This window comes from Lipotes vexillifer, unplaced genomic scaffold (assembly GCF_000442215.2).
Source record: "Lipotes vexillifer unplaced genomic scaffold, Lipotes_vexillifer_v1.1 scaffold1081, whole genome shotgun sequence".
NCBI lineage: Eukaryota > Metazoa > Chordata > Mammalia > Artiodactyla > Lipotidae > Lipotes > Lipotes vexillifer.
Genome location: NW_006779039.1, coordinates 415,358 through 421,986, shown reverse-complemented (window position 1 = coordinate 421,986; position 6,629 = coordinate 415,358).

The window sequence follows — 6,629 nt, the reverse complement described above, 5'->3', positions numbered from 1 at the left end:
CCCCCCGCCCAACGCATCATCAAGTAAGTCGATGCTCCAGGGAGAGGCTTTGCCCTGTGGCTCTGGAGCCTGTTCACGTGGGGAGCGCGGTGGGTGAGGGCTGTACTCACACTTCAGGTTCGGAGCAGAGGCCCGAGGGCAGTCTCTCTTGCCCCGTCAGCCTGGGCTCTGAAGGCGCCCGAGGGCCCCCAGGGTTATCACTGGCTCACCCCTCTCCATCTTAGCCAAGGCCTCTACTACTGGACCCCTTGATGCCCAGACCTGTGGACTCTGCCAGATGCCTGATGTCCACGTCAAAGTGCCAGTCGGGGTCAGATCTACGTTGTTGCCCCCTGAGTCTGGACATGACAGAGGAAGGAAACGAAGAACCGAATCAGAGGCACTTGGCAAGGAGGCAAGCCGAGCGTGAGGATGGAGCAACCCTGAAGGACTGAAACCTTTCCAAGTGCACAAGAGTCCCAGTCCCCTGCCCCCCAGGAACTAAGCAGCAGAAAGAGCCTCGGGCTTCAGACTGGAAGGTATAAAGGTGAGCTGCACTGTGAAGCCAAGTTGGGTGCACCCCACATCCCCGAGTGCACCCCCCATCTTAGCTGCTTCTTCCTCTGCACTCCCCGGATGAGGTGACGAGACAGGTCCTGCTCAGCCACTCCCAAAGGAATCTCTGAGACCATGATGTCCCATCTGGGGCCTCTGGCTCGTTGGGCATATTTTTGGTCAGGATAGAAGACATCGGATATCAGAGTCCTCATTTTTTCAAGGGTGAAATTTAGCTTCCAAACCAAAGAAAAAGCCAAAAGACCTCTGGACTTCAAATGGGCTCACAGAGGAATCGAACACATGTAGTCGGGTGAAGGTAACATCGATGGCAAAATAATTCAAATCTGTCTTCAGACGTGTACACTGGTGTTAACGCTGAACTGTGTCTCCCCTCCCCATTCATGTGTTGAAGTCCTAACCTTCAGTATTTCAGAATGAGACCTTATTTGGAAATAGGGTCATTGCAGATGTGACTGGTTAAGATGAGGTCATACTGGAGTAGGGTGGGCCCCTAATTCGGTATGACGGGAGTCCTTATAAAAAGGGGAAATTGGGACACAGAGGCACGCACACAGGCAAAGGCCACGTGAAGACTGGAGTTATGCTGTCATAAGCCAAGGAACTAGCACGCACTAGAAGAAAGCTGGAATGGATCCTTCTGTGGCACCTTCAGAGGGAGTGCAGTCCTCCTGACACCTTGATCTCAGACTTTACCTTCCAAGACTGTAAGAAAATTCTTGTCTATGGTTTAAGCCACCCAGTCTGTGGAACTTTCCCATGGCAGCCCTAGCGAACTCATACACTGGGGATAAAAATCTTTCTATAGCAAAGGCGTGGATGCCACTGAGGGCTGGCCTGTGCCAGAGAGGGCTCCCTCCGGGGGCTCTGGGGCTTGTTTACTCTTCGGTTGTGAAGGATCCTCTCTTGTTTGGATTACTAGGAGCTAGAGCGTTCTGAGCCCAGGGCTGTCTTTGGCTCTCGGCACTTAGAGAACGCCCTATTCTGGACCCTTATTACGCCGCCTGCCCCGTGAACCTGCAGCCAGGAATCATCTGATCCCAGGCAGCTCTGAAGTGGAGCATGCATCACAAACTTTTGTAGACAAAACTGGGGTGCAGGGCCATGTGGAAAGCGAGAGGAAGCAATGGGAAGGAGGGACCTCTAGTGCAGAGTCACACGGCTTGATGGCGGGCTGAATACAGGCCAGGAGGCTAAGGCCACTACTACCGTCCAGACCTCCAGCAGAGAACGCCTCGTGGGGAACAGATCCAGAAACTCACTGCCGCCAGTCATGGGCACTTTGGGCTGTAATCGCAGCACATGACCCCGCTCGAAAGGAACTGGATGCTGCTAATTGCGATCTGCCGCGAGCCATCTTGGTGTGAAGGTGTAACGAGTCAAGTGAGATGCCCCTGTCCAGCGGGAGCCAGTCCTGGGAGAGGCAGGCAGAGCCCAGGCTGGAGACAGGCGGCTCGAGAGTGAAGGCCGGCCTTCTAGATGTTAGGAGAGTCAGGGCCTCGGAGCCCAAGGAGAGGCCGTGAAGCAGGAAGGCTGGCTTCTAGGTCATGAGTTATGGGGCTCTGGGAAAGCTGCTTAACCTTGAAGAGTGAGTTTCTTCATGTGTAAAACACAAAGTTCTGTACAGAAATCTAACAGCTACCACTGCATGTGAACAGATTCAAGCTTGGGTGGCGGCTGCCCTAGAACCATTTGAAGGAGTCCCTCAGCCTAGAGCCTTGGTGACTCGTTGGGTTGGAGTCCATGTGTCCTTAGGAAGGCATAATACATTGTTCAATATTTCTGTGCGTTTGAAAGGACTGCTTTGACAGTATTCAAGAGCCACAAGGCATACAATTATAGCCTTGTGTTAATAAATACAACAATATTCTAAAACGCACCACTTTCCATTTGTAAAAGTTGACTTGAAAAAGCCCAAAGTGATGTGGAGAAATTGGAACCGTCACATACTGCTGGTGGGAATGTAAATGGTGCAGCCATTCTGGAAAACAGTTTGGCAGTTCCAGGATAAGTTAAACATAGAATAGCCATATGGCCCAGCAATTCCACTCTCGGGTATATATCCAAGAGAAATGAAAACATGTCTACACCAAAGCTTGTACATGACTGTTCACAGAAGCACTGTTCATGATAGCCGAGAGGTGGAAACAGCCCAAATGTCCATCAGCTGGTGACTGGATAAGCAAAATGTGGTCTCTCCATACAATGGAGTATTATGCAGCCATAAAAAGGCATGAAGTGCTGACACACGCTACAACGTGGATGAGCCCTGACAACATCGCGCCAAGTGAAAGATGCCAGGCACAAAAGACCACACAACGTATGCTTCCATTTATATGAAATGTCCAGAATAGACAAGTCAAAACAGCGAAACACATTGGATTGTATACTTTCAAAGAGTGAATTATATGGTATGTAAATTATATGCTAATTAAGCTTTTTAAATAAAGCCCAAATTATTATCACTCCTTAATCTAACTTGGGGTTTGAGAAAGTTGTTCCTTTTAGAGAAACGATGAAGCCACATCTTTTAAGTTTGGGGAGAAAAAAAATGTTTGTATCCTGCACTCTTAGCAGAACTAGCTCCTTTTGAAATGGGGTATCAACAGGCCTTTTCTTCCCTTAATGACACAGTGGTGCCGCGACCTTTCCTTAGTGACCCACGTCATCGATAAACAACTTACAAAGTTGGTTTGGAAATAATACCTCAAGATCTGGTTGACTTGAATTTTGACATCGCTGCTGCCACTGCCAGGGACCTCCCAAGTCCCCCTCCTTTTGGATTTGGGATGTCATGCCACTGAGGTTACAAATGCCTGTCCACCACACACTCCCCTGACCGTCCCATGCCACTCAGTGATGAATCAGCTTGGGGCTGGGGCTTCCTGGCAAGTACAAGTGTTCTACGATCCCATACAGTGGGCTCGGACTGCAAAATCCTGCTTTAAGGAGACAAGACTTGCCCAAACCAACAAGTCAGCTGGGATCACTGTGTCTCCAGCTGGCCCTGCCCGGAAACGGATTCGACTCTAAGACCGAGCGGCACATGGTGTCCATCCATGACAACAAGCAGAGAACAGAGTTTTCTGGAACTTGGGGACACAGAAATGAGGGCAGACCGAGACAGCCTTACAGCAGGGATAACAATGCTGATCTTGTCACGTGATCGACTGCAGCAGAAACAGCCTCAAGGTGATGTGAGGCCAAGTTTCGTCAAGACCTCATTTCTCCCTGAACTTGCTCAGCATCATCTTTTTCTGTTCCGGACATCATGTGCTTTGAAAATTGAAAGAGCCCTGGGATTTAAAGTGGTAGTCCAGACGGCCCTTCTAGGTGCTGGCTTTCCTGTGTGCTGAATGCCCACAAGCTGAGTTCCCCTAAGCTTCCCCACAGCTGATCACCAAGGTTGTGGTTGGCCTGGGGGCGGTGGGCATCAGGAACTGTCCCAGTGTCCTCTGCAGGGCCAAACCATGCCACTGATTCGGTGGTACGCACACAGACAGAGATGCACACAGTCACACGTGTACACACAAACGCACATACAAATAGACACACACGTGCACACAGATAGAGACATGCACACAGACACAAAGACATACAAATACAGAGGCACACACAGACACACACAAGCATGCAGACAGATACACACGGGCACACACATACAGAGACACACAAAGACAGGCACAGACACACAGAGACTCTCTCTCTCTCTCTCTCTCTCTCTCTCTCTCTCTCTCTCTCTCTCTCTCTCTGTCCTAGAAAGTACCCAAGCACTAGAGGCCCAGGGGGAAAGGCTCCCTTTCTAAGTGGGGGATGTCCCCATCAGTCCCAGTGGGTGCCTGGCCCCTCTACCTTGCCATCCAGCTGGGCTTCTGCTCAGCAGCCCTCGGGCAGCTCCGGCACCGCCAGCAGAGGGGAGAGAACCTAAGGTGCTCACCTCCCTTCCTGCCCCTGCTCTCCCCTCAGCTGTGGCCCTGAGGCATATATGCAAGCAAGATTCTTTTCCCCCCGAAATGATTTTTTAAACAATGCTGTCCCTAGACTTATCATACAATAACTGGAGATGCTGGGCTAGAGAGGAAGCGGCTTGGTTTTGTGGCCATTTCAGCACGCGATAGCTTCAGCTTGTAGAAACAACTTATCAACGTGTGCCACTTGGGCCCTGATGCCAGCCGTCACAGCAGGCCGTAGCAGGCAAGTGAAGGTTTGCAAAGTGTTTGTAGCTGGTGACCTAGGAGAAATTGTGGGCGGAACACCGGAGCCAGGAGACCTGGCTTTTGCACTTATACCTTAAACCAGTCATTGACTCTCTGACCCTCAGATTCCTCGTCTGCAAAGCAGGGCTGATGCCCTTAGCTCTTCACCTTTTCACGTGTACCATATGAGGGTCAGATGATAACTTGAACCTGAAAGTCCCTGTGACAGAGGCTCTGGGGGAAGGCAGCCCCTTTCTGCACCTCTGAGCAAATGAACTGGACGAAAGGAAACAGTCCCTTTTGCCCCCCCCCCACTGCCCCTTTATAGTGACGCTTGGCTACAGTCCTAGAATCTTAGTTTGGGGAGGCAAACTAGAGATTGTAAGGTAACCCTCTTCGTGAGCAGAGAGAGAAATCAAGGCAGAGACTGGAATGAGGCAGATCCTTGGATGAGGAACGATGGGTAGGGAGAGTTGACGCCACATGTCAGGTTCACTGACTCCCGAGATTGCGGTGGGCTGGGCTGGACACAGACGCCCCATCTAACGCTCCCCCTCTGGTCCACATTCCAAAAGGTACTGACCCAAGAAGCCTAATAAATATCCGAGGCCACCTCCCAGGCCGTCCAGTGACCCCGCCTCTCTTCAAAGTGTCGCCTCTCCGGGGTTCACTTTCTTTCAACAGACGAAAGAGTCTGGCCTGGGTGACCCTATGAGCCCTGCCGGCTGGCGCTGCCTCAATGGGCATCCACCTACTACGAGTCCCCGGCCTGAGTGTACAGACTTCCCTTCAGCGGCTGTTGGAAAGACCCTCAGCTACCTTCGGATTCCTAGTGGGGCCGGGCAGAGTTTGGGGTCCCCTCTTTCCACATTCAACCAAACACTCGTGTGACCCCCTCCCCCAGATTCTAAACAAGGCCATCTGGGGATCAGAGCCCTGCATCATGAATTAGGACAAGGCTCAAGAATTCAGCAACCTCAGAGCCCAGAGCGCTCTAAACAGAAGGTGGGAGGAAACAAGGAGGGGCCACAGCTACGAAATGTGGCACTTGTCACCGGGCACTGCACGGAGGTGTCCCCGAGGTCTGCACCCACGGTCCAGCCTTCTGTCTCCATCTACACTGTGACGGGTCCAACTGAGAAAATTACCTAAGAAGGCGTATCGGGGGAGGGGAGGGTACGTAACAAGTGGCCTAAGGAGCAGTGAGATAAAAGAGCACCCCCCCTTTTTTTTTTCTTTTAATAAAGACCATTAGAGGCTAGAAAAGATTTGTGAAGAGTTCTTGTTTAAATTGCCTTCCTGGGGACTTCCCTGGTGGAGCAGTGGTTAAGAATCTGCCTGCCAATGCAGGGGACACGGGTTCGAGCCCTGGTCTGGGAGGATCCCACATGCCGTGGAGCAACGAAGCCCGTGCGCCACAACTACTGAGCCCACGTGCCACAACTACTGAAGCCCACGCACCTAGAGCCCGTGCTCCGCAACAAGAGAAGCCACTGCAATGAGAAGCCAGTGCAGCGCAACGAAGAGTAGCCCCCGCTCACCCCAGCTAGAGAAAAGCCGGCGCGCAGCAACGAAGACCCAACGCAGCCAAAAAAAAAAAAAAAACCTGCCTTCCTGAATATATTCCACTCTCCTGATGGATTTCGAATAATAAGAAAAACGTTACTGTTGCACTTAGAGACTTCATGTGAAATCCCATTTGATGGGAGGAAATGTGCCTTCAGTACTTACTCTGACGCAATAAATTCTCTCCGTTCTTGGAAATCCTTCTCTGCAAATATTTTAGATATTATTTCACAAATGAAAGAAAACAGTCAAGGCTGCTACCATCAGCTTTGGAGGAAACAATCGAATTTCAAAGATATTTATCTATCGCAA